General features: G+C 39.4%; 1 long non-coding RNA gene across 2 annotated transcripts in view; it reads right to left on the bottom strand.

Annotated features, from left to right (window-relative positions):
- Positions 1–16,945, bottom strand: part of LOC132378617 (uncharacterized) — a 198,843-nt gene that overhangs the window by 31,456 nt on the left and 150,442 nt on the right. For both annotated transcript variants that reach the window (XR_009507133.1, XR_009507132.1), the window contains exon 3: positions 9,273–10,072. This is a non-coding gene — a long non-coding RNA (uncharacterized LOC132378617). The remainder of the gene's footprint in view (positions 1–9,272; positions 10,073–16,945) is intronic.

Here is a 16,945-nt window from a genome sequence, read left to right as displayed (position 1 = left end):
TGACAACCATGGTGTATTTGTTCACATCCACTGATGAGTCCTGGAATACCGCCAAGTCCAGTGACTCAAAGCCATCCCATAGCCACTCTTCTGACTCCTGCAACTACATCTTTGTTACTGTTCATTCTGAAGCCTTACTCTTTATCCTTTGCCTGTATGCAGGTAGGAGGAAGACAGCCAAGTGATCAGATTTTATGAAATGCAGTGGGGCATATAATGTTAGGTATTCCTAATTGTATTATAGCAGTGGTCAAGTTTGTTGGGACCCCTGGTGCTGCAGGTGATATGTTGATGATAACTGGGGAGAGATTTCTTCAAATAAGCCTGACTGAAGACCATAACAATGATTTAAAATGTGCTAATATTGGCATTCAGTACTATGAGTGCCCACTTAGCGTCAGCATATGGTGTCATGTAAACAGTCAAGATCCCGAAGCAGAACTCTTGGTAAGTAGAATGGGTGGCACCTAATCATTAGATTTTCCAGGTTGGGGGAACAAGAGTGTGACCGGACTGCTGTGTCCGAGGAATGCAAAGAGTTTATCATGAAACACAGACCCCTACTTTTTTTGCCTTCTCCAAATCAGCAGTCCAGTGCATCTTGGGTATTGAGAAGCTCTTGGATCTTAGCAAAGTATCTAGTATATCCGGAGTTAGCCATGTCTTGTGAAACAGAGAATACAGAAATTCCTTAGTTCCCTCTGACACAACAATCTTGCCCTTATGTCTTTAATTTTGCTCTCCAACTTTAAATTTGTTATCAAGATTCTGGAAAGAGGAGGTTTCATGCCCCAACACTTTAGTCTGGCTTGGAGTTCACCAATCCTCCCTTTCTTTTGGCTCTGGCTTCATACTTGCATGCTTGAGAGTTAAGTCTGATGAGTCCTTCAGAAGATTGTGAAATTGCTGGTCCATGAAGGTTCAAAAGTAAGTTACTTAAAGAGAAATTGGAGACTGCACATTGCAGTGAGAGTTGTTCAGAAGTATATTTAGAAGCTTTGTATGATGCCCACAACAATTTGCTGTGCTTCACCAGCACCATCTTGCATCATCTTCATTTTATCATTGTCTCCTACCTTCCTACCAGCTATGATGCAACATGTTTTCTTCAATGCCAGAAAAATGCAGTCAAACCTTGTGCATTAGCGCAACAGCCTAGGTATGACTGCAGTCTTTATTGGAATTGGCAAGCTTCGCCCCAATTCTGTATAGATGTATTCAGGAGATAAGCATATTCAAAGCATGGTATGGAAACACCAATGCCCTTGAATGGAAAAGCCTGCAAAAAATAATGGATACAACCCAGTCCATCACGGATAAAGCCCTCCCCACAACAGAGTACATCTACAAGGAGTGGAGTTGCAGGAAAGCAGCATCCATCATCAAGGACACCCATCGTCCAAGCCATGCCCTCTTTTCACTGCTTCCATCAAGAAGAAGATGTAGGAACCTCAGGGCCCACACCTCCAGGTTCAGGAACAGTTATTACCCCTCCACTATCAGTCCCTTGAATCAGAGGGGTATCTTCACTAAACCTCACTTGCCCCATCACTGAATTTTTCCCACAATCTATGAACTCCTTTTCAAGAACTCATCATCTCATATTCCTGATATTTATTACCTATTTATTTGTTAATATTTTTTGGATATTTTTTTGTATTTGCAGAGTTTGTCATCTTTTGCATATTGATGGTTTGTCCATCTTGTTTGCGTGATCCTTCAATGATTATATAATTTTCCTTTTTACTTCCTGTGAGTGCCCTCAAGAAAATAAATCTCAAGGATGTATATCATGACATATACAGTATGTACTTTAATAATAAATTGACCTCAGATTTTGAACTTTGATATTCAAGGGCATAGGATATGTTGTCACATTAGGTGCTGCAAACAGAATATCATACACGAAGCAGATGACATTGTCTCACCTAAATCCGGTTAATGATAGGCTGAACAATTTCTAGTGCTGCTGAAACTTCTTAGGCTTGACTATAATATCTGTACACCCTCTGTGAAACTGACTTCCAACTCTAGGTCTGGTTCTAGCTTCTAGGGTAAAATGAATAAATCCAATTTACTGAAGAATCAAGTATCAACTATATCCTTAGCACAAGGATTTGGAGTAGGTCCAGGTTTTATATAACACAGACAACCATGTGGTTTATCTGATTAGTAGTCTGTAGTTTATATTGGTCTCCTTCAGTTTTCAGTTTTTTCTTTCCTGTTGCTGATTGGTGGGTGGGTGACATATTGGTTTTTGTGTGAGGGAGGAGCTAGGGGTTTTTGGGATCTGATGTTCTTGTTGCTGTTTCTCTATGTGGGCTATCTGTTAGCTTTGTTTGTGTGAGAGAGGGGTTGGGAGTTTGATACTGTTGCCACTGTTATTTTCTGCAAATGGGGAGATTAGAGGTTTTATATTATTGTTGCTGTTTTTTGAAAGGGGGGGATGAGGAATTTGGGGTTTATTGGTGTTATAGTTGCCATTTATTGTGTGGGTGACCTGTTAGTTTCTGTGCGAGAGATGGAGTTGGGGGTTTCATGTTCTAACTGCCATTTTTTGGGTGGTAAATCTTGTTAGTTTTTGTGTAAGGGAGGCTGTGGGGGGTTGTGCGTTATGAGTTCTGGTTGTTTTTCTTTTCATGCTGGAGGGGGGGATTGATGTATTTTCTTTCAAAAACACCCATTTTTTTCTTCCTGTATTATTGAATGTCTGGAGAAGACAAATATCAGAGTTGTATTGTTTATGTATAATTTAAAGATAAAATGAACTTATGTATTTGTAATCACTACATAACCTCACTCACAGGTCTTTCCTTGATGCAAGTACAATGAGACTGCCCAATCACTCATCTCTACACATCACTCTTAACTCTTCCTTCAAGGTATCGGGCACAAGTGGTGAAGATGGGAGTGACTTCTACATTCTAGTAGATCTCTACTATGAAATACTTTATCTTCTGAGGGTACACATCAAAGAAACAATTATCTACCTTTTTCTGCAGTGCATTTTGTGCAACACTTGATTGTGTAAGTGTAAGCTGATGAATTTTCCCAGTTCAATTTCAAATCCTCCAGCCAATTTCTTCACAAATCCTTAAGAATTTTCCTCTTCACTACCACCAGGAACAGGATCCAAATATTGTCCCCATACTTGTAGGATTTTGTTCCACAGAAAAGATTCAGTCCCCTATATATGCTGGCAGCTGAACAGCTGTAGAGGTCCCATCATGAGCTTCTGCTTGTTGCTGTGCTCTGGTACAAATGACACCGCTCACAGATATTGCTGCTGGATTCATCTCGAGGTAAGTTCCATTGATTTTCTTTTGAATTACATAAACCACCGCCATATTACCTTTCTTCTGGTTCACTGCCCACTTTGGTGCTAATTACATATTCTGCCTGAGCAGAGTATTTTGCTCTTTAGTCTAATCTTTCTGGATGATCTACTTTTCCACAATTCTGGCACCATTTCTGACAAAATTGATTGGTAATTTCTCCCATAATGTGTGTTTTCCCTGTGATCACCGGGTATCCTCCATGTATTCCAGTTTGCCCCTACATTGCAAAGATATACTGGTCAGAATGTCACAGGGGTGCAATTGTGCAATGTCCGCTTGTTGGGATGACAGGGCCTTTTACTGTTCTGCATCTCTAAAAAAAAGTTAATAAATAACATGCTGGTCTGATTTGTGTGGTAATTATTTGAGAAGCATGCTTCTGAAGACTGTTTACTAATGAAATGGTGGACATCTTCTTTGATATTTGGCTCCTGTGTTGCTTCTAATCCCATGCAGATTATTTGAACAGTCCATCTGGGTTGGAATGACACACTTACTCTTTTGTATCCTTAAAGGTAAAGTTCTAAGCCAATGCAATATCTCAGGCTGACTTAAACATCAAATCCTCTTGAGACATTAGCTGTTTGGTATAAGCTTCCCTTCAGAGTTCACAGATAAATTAATAGTGGTCAGCATCTATCATGAATGCACCAAGATTACAGAAGTGTCTTTGCAATGATATCATCATTGTCAGCCAGAGCTTTTCCTTCCTCTTGATGCCAATGTGAACAATGAGGACTAACTTGTGTTTGAAATGTTTTGTCAGTGTTTCAGTACGTTCCTCTTTCCCTCACTCTCTCTAATCTGGCTCTTCTGTCTTAACTATATCTCAGTTTCATCCTTCTCAAGATCTCATTGTTCCAGATGCTTCACTTTCACCTTTTCACTTCCCTTTAGCCACTCCTTTCCCCTACCCCTCCCTCTGCACCCTTCCCTAGCTGCTAGCCATATGCTCTCTCCTGTACAGGCTGACCTAAAATTAATGATTGGTTTCTGCATTTCCATTTCAGTAGCCACTGAGCCCAAAGCTTTCACAAGCATTTCCCAGAAAATCTTAGGGAAGTCTCAAGCTGTGCTCTTGGTGGTACCTTATTGGCAGACAGCAGTATCTGGACGCTAGGCAGGTAAATTGGTGAGCCCTGGAAAGCGAACCTCAGCAAATAAAGGTGATGATGGATCCTGCAGGAATGGGAGTATCACACTCCACAATTGCCAAACACAATGAACCTATGCTTATTGTCTTCCATCTCCCAGGTTTCTCCTGGCTTCATGGAGGCTGATTCACAAGATATCCTAAACACTCGGGGCCTCTGTCCCTTACTTATATGCCCCTGCCTCCCCTGTTATCACTAAGCTTCGTCTTCTCTCTTCTGTGTTATACTAACATCTATCCGTCCTCAATTTTCAATGTTATCTCCAAGCATGGGCTCCCTGTCCTACTTCTAAACCATTAGGGCATTTCTTTTCTGTGTTATCTTTAAATGCACAAGCCCACTGTCTTTCATGCAGTCTCTAACTCCATGTGATCTCCCATATTGTTCTTAAAGTCTCTCTCCAGTGCCAGCACTAAATTCAGTCTCCCACCATCTGATTTCCAAACTGGATCCACAGACACAGAGATGTGGGTAGCACTGACACATTAACTGTGGTTTGGTGATCTGTCCAGAAATGATGGGAAGCTGTGAATACCACCCACTCAATACTTTCACTGAAAACCTTAACCACATTATCTCAGACATTTCCATTTTCCTTGTAGTTGTGTCAGCATTATCTCTCCCTAATAGACTCCATTGCAATGCCATAAAGTTGGAAAACTTTACCATTTATTCCTTAGTAAATCTGACAGAAAAAAAATCAGTGGACTTATATTTAATTAATAATTAATGCCATGCATTTTCTTCCTCAGAAACAGTAATATTATATGAAGCAAAATGATTAAATAGTATCTTAAGACATATACTTCTTTATATATCCCTCTTTTTCTATAATTTTTGATCCATCTGCATTTCACTACTTATATGATTTAAATCTAATTTATAGTATCTGCTTTACATTTTCTGGTTTCGACAGTGGAAACTAAAAATTCAATCACATAGTCCAACATGAATGTGCCACAGGCAATGGAATTTAACTTAAATCTGATCACTGAGCACCTGGGTATGGAGGCCGCTGGGTGATTGATGTCAAGCAGCATGCAAAACATGATAGACAACAATACCAATTGTGAGTAGCACAGATCATGACAACATGAGCACTTTCTTGGAAAATGAACACTGGCCCATCCACACCTGAAAAAAACGAGTTTCTGGAAATTCATTTTTTTTCCTGGACGTGCATCTCTGATGCTTGAGCTCCCACCAAAATGTGAGACAGCATGATGCCTGAAGCCATATCCCCCTTTCCTAATCAAATCTGTCCCAGTTGTTTAAAAAATGTTTCTGCTGCCTTAAGATCACTGATTATGGCAAGAGATCCAGAGCAAATTCACATTTTGTACATGATCTTGGGTTCCTCCATGGGCCTTTTATGTGATTGGTTGCACAAGGCTTAGTCCTCCTGTTGTACTGTGTATAGTACTCCAAATAGGGTGCCAGTTAGATTGATGTCCATTGAAGTCTTTAGCAGAAGTGGTAAAAACACATCATGGCATGGCAGGCTGACATGTTCTCACAGTCTTGTACATATCAATGAGGTTTTTCCTGTCAGATAAAAGTGGTATTTTGACCAGCTTACAGTGATGTTGCAGGTTTTCAACAGAAGGCTAAATCAGATGAATAGTAAAGTATGTATCAAGTTCCTACAAAATGGTGGTGGTAACTCTCTATAAGATGGATGACCACCTTCTTCCTTTTGTACAACAGAGAAATCCTGAACAGTTGGACACAATTCCAAATGCATTATAGAAATTTGTAATATTCACTACTGTAGTTGTTTTACACCATCTAGCCAATATGTAAATTAAACTTTCTCATTACAACCCGGAACTTATATAGAAAGTAGAATTGCTAATTATTAACTTGCTCTTGCTGAGTATTTGCATGCAAGCTGCTGTGAGTAGATGATGAAACAATGCAATATTCTCTGTGGGACTAGCAGGTACCTATGTGAACAAGGCACATCTCACTAACCAACAGCATTGAACAACTGTAAAATAAGCATCACCGCTACTGAACCAGAAAACGTGAGTTGAGCTGGAATATCCAATGTCAAAAGTAGAGAATACAGAAAGGAAAGGATGTGGAGGCTACAGAAGAAGTGTACCAGAATGCTGCCTGGAAGAAAAGGCAACGGTGGGTCCTTAATGATGGATGCCACCTTTTTGAGGCACCACTCCTTGAAGATGTTGTGGATACTACGGAGGCTCGTGCCCATGATGGAGTTGATTTTACAACTCTCTGCAGTTTACTTCAATCCTGAGCCCACCTTCCCCATACCAGACAGTATATCTGTAGAAATCTGTGAGTGTTTTAGGTGACATATCACATCTCTTCAAACTCCTATTGAAATATGACCACTTTCTTGCCTTCCTTATATCTGCATTGATATGTTATGCCCAGGCTAGATCATTAGAGATACTGATGCCCAGGAACTTGAAATTGCTCACTTTATCCAGTTCTGATCCCTCTATGAGGAATGATGTATGTTCCCTTGTCTTACCCTTTCTGATGTCCACAATCAGTTCTTTGGTCTCACTGAAGTTGAGTGCAAGGTTGTTACTGTAACACCACTCAACTAGTTGGTATATCTCAGTCCACTCTAGTATGCCCTTTTGTCACCATCTGAGTTACTGCCAACATGTTTTGTATCATCAGCACGTTGATATATGGCATTTGAGCTATGCCTAGCCACATAGTCATGGGTGTAGAGAATTGGGCTAAACACACATCCCTGAGATGCACCAGTGTTGATTGTTGATTGAGAACTGACAGCTATAAAAGTAGTGAAAACACAGAACATCATGACTTTTAAGAGGTACTTGAGGGAGAATAATTGTTAATGTAATGGGGAAAGGAGGAGAAAATGGAAGGTCATGTAGATTAAGTGAGTTGTGTTGCCTCCTCCCTTGTCATTGCTGTCATTCTAAATTAATTTTCAGTTCCCATGAGATTGGTTGGCATAAATATAGCTTTATCAGATTGTTAAAGAGCATATTTTGACTGAAGTGGACGTGTTGTCTGGGATGTTGTGACAGCTCCTGGCAGCATGTTGAACCCTCAGGTTTACTTTTGCACAATCTTCCCACTGCTTAATTATGACTTTTATCAACATTCAAGCTCCCCCACCTTTCTGAGTTGCTGTTTCTTCCCTAAACTGTCCAGAGGCAGGAGTATTTAGCTCGCACTGAGAACCCAGCAGGTAACCAACTCCCTGTGCAATAGCTATTATAACAGATCCCTTTAAGCTAATTTGCACATGAATGAAAGTAAAGCGGAGGATAAGTGGGAGGGAAAGTTTATATTAATCTTGGAGTAGGTTAAAATGTCAGCACAATCTTGTGGAATAATTGGCCTGACCTTGCTGTGCCTTTCTATGTTCTATGCTCTAATTTTATGTTTTTGAGTCAATAGTTTTATTTCTACATGCTACATGGGCTGAAGTTGGTATGTGCAGACAGAAATGAAGAAGGTATGGTTGAGGGGTTTAAAAGTAGAAATTGCAGAGCTGGGTAATGTGATAGTAAAGTGAAACATTTTTAGTAATGGAGGAAATGTAAAGGGAAAATCTGTGCGCAATGTAGAACTGGATGCCAAATTCCCACACTTCATGGGTATTTGTGAGTTGACTGTCAGGGCGTCTTGATATAATTAATGCCAGAGATGGGGAGGTGATGACAGGAGGGGGAAGAAGGTACTTTATACCTTTCCAACATTCAGCTTGAGGATATATTGATTCACCCAGAACTAGACAATTCCAGAGAGTGGTAACAACTCTGAGTTGTGGAGGAGGGAATAATGGAAAGCTGGTTCTCATCAGCATGCATGTGGAAACTGATCCTATGCATCTGCATGATGTTGTCACAAAGTAGGATTTACATAATGAAAAGAAGGGAAACAAATGTGCCTTCGAGGATGATAGATGATGGATTGGTGAAAGATGTGATGGTTGACTGTGTGTGAGAAGGGAGAGAGATCTTAGAGAATGATGAGAAATGAGGAGACTCATTCAGAGTTTATGGCCTTAATAAGCCAAAATGAAGGTACCAGACAAGGAGCCATGATAAATGGGTACACTTTAGAAAGGAAATTATACTCGTTAAGGTTTTGAGAAGGAAGAAACATTAGAAAAAGAGGAAGAAGGTAACACGAATTTCTTAATAAGGGAACAGTTGACTTCTTTAATTTTGAAAAGCTGGAGAGAGTTTTGGAGAATAGTTGGGAATAATGGAGGAAGTGCTGTATGACTCCTTGACTCTCTGTGTGACTGTGAAACTGGGTGGCGAGGAGCTGCAATGAGAAATGGTGGAATGAAGAGAAGTGAGACTTTATGAATGGGATGAAAATATATTTAAATAATATATTTTAATAATTAATATAATTATCACATAATTAAATAATCTCCATTAATAGTTCTTCATAGTTTTTTATATATCTGTGCAAAATTAGAGTTTCTTCCACATCAATGCCTTGTGTAATCAGATGACAACGCACATTGTTGATTAAGTCTCCTGCTTCTGCTTTAAAAGTAATAGAGATCAGTAAAACAAAAACTAATGATTTCAAACCTGCCTTGGTCAGCTAAATCTACCAATGTCACCTCCAAAGTTGATATCAAAACAAAAAAATATCTTATTCTGAAGCAACTAAGGACTGTGCACAATGGTAGTGAAATGGTTACTGCATGCACATATCTTTGAGACTCAGTCAGACCATTATACCAATCATTTAATTTTGTATATCCAAAAGTCCTCTGCTTTCAATCCACAAGTTAACTTACCACATGAGTAGCTGGTACATGTATTTTCCTTTTCCCACTTCTGGTAGAAGGATACTTCTGTTTCTAATATCGTTCTAGATTACAAACCATTTTAAACATTTAGCTATTGAAAGGAAAAAGACATAAAGATCTAAAGAACATTGCATTTGCAATGGCCATAGGGGTGACTTTGATGGCACAAAACTACTGGGCCACGCCAATGGCTTTTAGACCACCCTGGCGAACGAAATCATTGAAATAAAATTAGAGGAAAAGAATTCTAATAAATACAAAGGTCTCACTCTAAGTAAGAACTGGAATTTGATTGTAAACATAGTGGGACAGTGGAAACCTGATTGGATGAGGACTAACCAATGAGGAAGGATGGATGATGGGGGTATATATAACACTGTACTAGACATACCCCGATGAAGATGGCAGAGTTTGTCATTGAAGCATGCTTATAATCGACACCTATACCCAGCAGGAAGCCTGAGAGGAGTTTGTTTGCCATATATGCTGGAAAAGTACTAGATCCATTTTCACATAAAGATATGGCTGTAGTGTGAGAATGAGAGAAAGTGAGAGACACCTGCTTACACAACACGCAGGCAGAATTTTGGAAGAGATGGTAGGATGAAGTGCACACGGGGATTACAGAAAGGATTAGGGGTGAATATATTTTTTTCTCTGCTTCTTTGCTAACAATAGTCTCTGAAGATGACTTTTTGGTGAGCATAATTTCCTCCATGGTGATCTTTCTTTGTCCACTGTGGTTAGCTGTTGTACTTGTTGCTGTTCCAATTACACATGACATGATTCTACAAGAAAGGAGACATATGTCAGTAAACGTCATACAACTTGTTGTGTGATGAAGATTACTATAATGGCCAAGCAGCATTATAAGATAGTGCAGTCTGCATTCTGTCATACTGGGGCACATTCATTGCATATTGTGTTCACAAGGGATATCCAATGTAACTCTTCTATATCTTTTACCAGTGAAGTTTGAAAGCTTCTAATACAATATAATACTTAGAATGGAATTATGGGGGCTGACAAAAAAGAATTATTGTTTCTGAATAGGAAAGTAGTAAACTGTGGGAATGTGTCAAAAGCTAATTCCATTGTTGGGTCAGGTCTGTGCAAAGAGGCTGTGGCTGTGAAAGGCACTGAGCAGGTGATTCATGGTATTATTTTGATTTGCTATTTTCAAGTTAGTAGCATCAACAATTCTTTTATGGTTTTGAAATTAAATGTGTACCAGTATAAAGGTTCACACCAGTGTCAAACTATTTCATGTGCAATTTGGGTGTTACAAAAATGCTGAAGATACAGAGACAACATGCCATCTGCCTGAAACATAATTTTTTAATGCCAAGAGTGGGAAGACTGCTTTGATCCACAGCTTCATGTTAGGGCTTTATTCTCTGGAGCATAGGTGAATGAGGTGAGATTTTGTTAGAAGTATGCAAAGTTATGACAGGTATACTTAGGGTAAAAGCAAGCAGGCATTTTCCACAGGTGAACTGGAAGGCAAAAACTAAGGGTGAAAGGTGAAAATTTTAAGGGAAATATGAGGGGAGCTTCTTCACTCAGAGGTTGGTGAGAGTGTGGAATGAGCTGCGGTTTTGATTTCAACAATTAAACGAAGTTTGGAGTAGTGTATGAATGAGAGGATTATGGAGGGCTATGGTGAATGTGTTAGTCAATGGGAACAAGCTGAATAATAGTTTGTCATAGATTAGATGGGCCAAAGGGCCTGTATCTGTACTATAATGTTTGTTGATTCTATGTTCACTATTCTATTCCATCCAGCTTCCCATAACTAGCTGTTTGGAGTCCATTTGCTTCACTACAATGTGCCCTGTTTACATTCCGTCAAGGAACAATTTAAATGTTATGTAAAGTGCTGTGATTTTGCATAGTATTACAAACATTTTATTTTAAATCATATTGAAATAAGAATTTCTTATTTTTGTGTAATTATGCACCTTGCAAATGAATTCATGACTAATTTTGATCCAAGTATAATTGTCCAACCGAATGGACCTTAATATAAAGTGTTTGCATTTACAAATTCTTTTACCAAACATTGTGGTAAAAGTGTAATCTTTAACACTGCAGCATGCAGTTCCATTCAGTGCATGAATACGGATATAAGTTTCAGATCAAAGAAGTTGCAAGACTACATGCAAGATGACACTTTTCTGTGAACCAGAATAAAAACTGCAAAGAAAAGACCTCAAACAGTAATATTCAAAGCTGTATAAAGGGAAGATGTCAAGTGAAATAATAGTAGCTCATCCATTGAAGTTTTGCACAAAACCTAATTCTTCACAAAATCACATTGCCAGGAAGTGAGCAGGTAAGCTCGAATGCGGTGTGATTGCTACAATTGTCTAATTTCCTGATATGACTACACTCCATAGTTTCAACATCAGGTTAATTTTACTGCCAAGCATAATATAGTCGATTCTGGTTCATTGGTCCATCCATTAATTGGGATAGTTGCTTATTTGAGACACCTCTTAAAGAACAAAAGCTCGTTGAGAAAATTAGTGGGATTCCTTTTGTTTGTTTGGGACACAATGACACTAAATTGGGACAGGAGCCTGTTGTTGAACAGTTCCTAACTGGCATCAGTCATGAAAACCTTTGGGGCCATTAGACACTACACCATGCTTAGAGTGACCTGTATTGAAAAGGCATCAGTTGCATGTGTTTGTGTTCAAAAAGCAGTGATTTTTGTTACTGATAATTGGTGAAAAATAAGCAGTAATATAGCTCAGAACTATTTAGCTTACTGTGGTTTCAAGCATTCAGGCTTAGAGATGCCAGAAAGGGCCAGGAGTGAAAATGAAACAATTTCAATGTTTCAGCAAGTTAGGGACTACAAAGAATTTGAAGGTATCAACAACCACCTTGAACGTTGCAATGAAAATGAAGATTTGGAGGATGCAATCTTCGAAACTATTTTATGAAAGCAATCCATTATCTGCACAAGGTCAGAATCAGGTTTATTATCACCAGCATGTGACATGAAATTTGTTAACTTAGTAGCATCAGTTCAATGCAATACATAATATAGAAGAAGAAAAATAATAATAACAATAATAAATGAAAGGTTAAATCTTATTCCATGTACTTTATACAGTGTACATATATTGAATAGATTAAAGATCGTGCAAAAAACAGAAATACTATATATTTTTTAAAAAGTGAGGTAGTGTCCATGAGTTCAACATCTATTTAGGAATCAGATGGCAGAGGGGAAGAAGCTGTTCCTGAATCACTGAGTGTGCGCCTTCAGGCTTCTGTACCTCCTACCTGATGGTAACAGTGAGAAAAGGGCATGCTCTGGGTGCTGGTGGTCCTTAATAATGGAGGCTGCTTTTCTGAATTACTACTCCTTGAAGATGTCCGGGGAACTTTGTAGGCTAGTGCCCAAGATGGCGCCGACTAAATTTATAACCCTCTGCAGCTTCTTTTGGTCCTGTGCAGTTGCACCCCCCCCCCCCCCAATACCTGTCTGCAGTCTGTCAGAATGCTCTCTACCGTACAACTCTAGAAGTTTTTGAGTGTTTTTGTTGACATACAAGATCTGTTCAAACTCTTAACGAAGTATAATCACTGTCTTGCCTTCTTTATAGCTGCATCGATATGTTGGGACCAGGTTAAGTCTTCAGAAATCTTCACACCCATGAACATGAAACTGCACATTCTCTCCACTTCTGATCCGTCAATGAGGATTGGTATGTGTTTCTTCATCTTACCCTTCCTGAAGTCCGCAATTGGCTCTTTCATCTTACTGACATTGAGTGCAAGATTGTTGCAGCGACACCATTCCACTAGTTGGCATATCTCACTCCTCTATGCCCTCTCATTTCCATCTGAGATTCTACCAACAATGATTGTATCGTCTGCAAATTTATAGATGGTATTTGAGCTATGCCTTGCCACTTAGTCATGGGTATAGAAAGAGTAGAGCAGTGCACCAGTGTTGATTGCCAGCGAGGAGGAGATATTATCATCAATCTGCACAGATTGTGGTCATCTGGTCAGGAAGTCAAGGATCCATTTGCAGAGGGAGGTACAGAGGCCCAGGTTCTGTAGCTTATCAATCGGGACTGTGGGAATGATGGTAATAAGCATCGAGCTATAGTCAACAAATAGCATCCTGACATAGGTGTTTGCATTCATCGGAATTTGTATTCATCCTTAGAGTTTTGCCTGTGCAGATGTAACTGCTATAGTGTATATTTGAGATAAGTTAAAAAAATCTACAGTGGATTCCATTTAATTGGGACACATCAGGACCTGTACACTTTGGGCCAATTGAGTAGCTGCCTCAATTAGCTGAAGTTTCATAGAAATTATTAAAATAGCTGATTGTGGCCTTCTGGAAGGGTAAGAAGAAAGAGCGCATGGCAATCCTCATAGAGGGATCAAAAGTGGAGGGGGTGAGCAGTTTCAAGTTCCTGGGTGTCAAGATCTCTGAGGATCTAACCTGGTCCCAACATACCGATGCAGTTATAAAGAAAGCAAGACTGCAGCTATACTTCATTAGAAGTTTGAGGAGATTTGGTTTTGTTACCTGAAACACTCGAAATCTTCTACAGATTTACCTTGGAGAGCATTCTGACAGGCTGCATCACTGTCTGGTATGGGGGTGTGGTGGGGGGGGGGGGGGCGGTAGCTACTGAACAGGATCGAAAGAAGCTACAGAAAACTTTTTAAATAGCCAGCTCCGTCTTGGGTACTAGCCTCCATAGTATCGAAGACATCTTGAAGAAGCAGTGCCTCAGAAATGCAGCGTCCATTATTAAAGACACCTATCACCCAGGACATGCCCTCTTCTCATTGTTACTATCAGGGAGGAGGTGCAGAAGCCTGAAGGCACACACACTGCGATGTAGGAACAGCTTCTTCCTCTCTGCCATCTGATGCTTAAATGTCCATTGAATCCATGAACACTAACTCACTTTTTAAATATTATTTCTCTTTTTGCACTATTTTGATTTAACTATTTAATATACATGGATATGCTTACTGTAATTGACTTAATTGTTTCCATATTATCATGTATTGCATTGTACTGCTGAAGAGCTAATAAATTTCCTGTCATATGCCGGTGTTACTAAACCTGATTCTGATTCTGATGCACAGCTGTGTTAGCATATAGGAACATGCACATACACTTTGTAGAAGATACTTCCAGAGGATACAAATATGAAGTTTGCTGAATTCAATAATTACTTTTATAATGAATTTTATTTGACTGAATATTTACAAATTTTATGACATTTAAAAAAAACCCAGATAGATATAATATATTCCCTGCAATCATGCTCCATCTACACTTGTGTTTATATGCATGGGTGGTTGTAAATATTTTGTGATATGTGAGAAGTAATGTTATTCTTTGTATTCGTCTGCATTCACAAAATGCATTCTTTACCAGACCCACATTAACACAAAAGATGGCATTTATCACAGCCTTAAATTCCAATCTTGAAATTCAGATGTCAGCCTGTAATTAATAACAGACTGCAATGTAAGGTAGCATAGGCATTTAAAGAAGCTTTATTTTTTTCTCTCAACAGTTGATATATCATTACAAATATGAGTCAATTGATGTGCTATTTTTTAATTTGAGTTTGTTACCCTAAGTTATCAATAAAATTTTAAACATTTCTGTACTAGGTAGAAAGGTGTTTTTAAAAAAGTAACGATTTTCTCAGTGAGCCAACGGAAATAATGTTGGGTTTTCCTTTACCTATTTAATTTTGATTTATTCTGCTGATGTCTCTAAGAATGTAGTAGTGACATTGAATGGCGTGATGAAATAATTGATTTTTTTTTGCACTATATGGGTCTCAAACCACACTTCAGCTTGCCTCATACACATATTTTTATCCTTGTTAATTCAGTTAGTTCTTAGATGTGTCTATGCTAATAAGCAACTTTTCATGATGATTTCCAACATTTCAGATTTCTTGGGACTTCTGTTCTGAAATTCCTAATGTTGAAGCTGTTCCATATCTCGGAGGTCTACAGAAATGTATGATCAAACATATTTTTGGGGCTATTAGTGCCAGCTCTTATATTGGCAAGGATGTTGACAAGAGCCTGTATGAGGTGTTCTGAGTTGGCAGATTGTACCATTAATGTGCAATATATAAGAACATAAGAACATAAGAGATAGGAGCAGGAGTAGGCCAATCGGCCCCTCAAGCCTGCTCCGCCATTCAACAAGATCATGGCTGATCCAATCTTAACTCTAGTTATCACTGAATCCCACAAGGCAACAGTGCCAACCAACAGGGCACCATGCCACCCATTTTATTTTATTATTCATCCCGCCCAAGCCCATGGAATCACCCGGGGAAAAAAAAAGATTTGCCAATTGAGGAGAAAATATCTGGAAAATTCCTCTCCGACCCATCCAGGCTATCGAAAACTGGCCCAGGAGATCACATGGCTGATCTAAACCTAACCTCATGTCCACTTACCTGCTCGCTCACCGTATCCCCTAATGCCATTTTAATCCAGGAAAATGTCTATCTCCGTTTTGAATTTATTGAGTGTAGTAGCTTCCACAGCTCTCTGGGGCAGTAAATTCCACAGCACCACTAACCTCTGAGTGAAGAAATTTCTCCTCATCTCAGTCCCGGAACAGCATCCCCTTATTTTAAGATTATGCCCCCTAGTCCTAGTTTCACCCATCATTGGGAACATTCTCCCCGCATCCACCCAATCAAGCCCCTTCACAATCTTGTATGTTCCAATAAGATCGCCTCTCATTCTTCGGAACTCCAATGAGTAGAGTCCCAATCTACTCAACCTCTCATCATACATCAACCCACCCATCCCCGGAATTAACCTAGTGAACCTTCTCTGCACTGCCTCGAGAGCCAGTATGTCCTTTCTTAAATATGGACACCAGAACTGCATGCAGTACTCCAGGTGTGATCTCACCAATACCCGGTACAACTGCAGTAAGACCTCCCTGTTCTTATACTCCATCCCCCTAGCAATAAAAGCCAGCATTCCATTGGGCTTCTTAATCACCTGCTGCACTTGCATACTAACTTCTTGTGTTTCCTGCACCAGGACCCCCAGATCCCTTTGCACAGAAGCACTTTCCAGTTTCTCTCCATTTAGATAATAACTTGCTCTATTATTTTTCCTGCCGAAGTGCAAGACCTCACACTTGTCAGTATTATATTTCATCTGCCAAATGTCTGCCCAATCACTCAGCCTATCTATGTCCCCCTGCAGAGTTTCAATGTCCTCTGCACTCATTACACTCCCTCCCATCTTTGTGTCATCAGCAAACTTCGATACGTTGCACTTAGTCCCTTTCTCCAAATCATTAATATAGATTGTAAAGAGTTGGGGTCCCAACACCGACCCCTGTGGAACACCACTAGTCACCAACTGCCAGTCTGAGAATAAACCATTTATCCTAACTCTCTGTTTTCTGTTAGAAAGCCAATCCTCCAACCATGCCAGAATATTATCCCCAATCCCATGATTTTTTACTTTAAGTAATAATCTTTGGTGTGGCACCTTGTCAAATGCCTTTTGGAAGTCCAAATACACCACATCCACTGGTTCCCCTTTATATACCCTATATGTTATGTCCTCAAAAAACTCCCAACAAATTTGTCAAACATGACTTCCCTTTT

This window comes from Hypanus sabinus, chromosome 2 (assembly GCF_030144855.1).
Source record: "Hypanus sabinus isolate sHypSab1 chromosome 2, sHypSab1.hap1, whole genome shotgun sequence".
Lineage (NCBI taxonomy): Eukaryota > Metazoa > Chordata > Chondrichthyes > Myliobatiformes > Dasyatidae > Hypanus > Hypanus sabinus.
The sequence above is the reverse complement of the archived record's forward strand: the minus strand, read 5'-3'. Positions and strand labels throughout refer to the sequence as shown.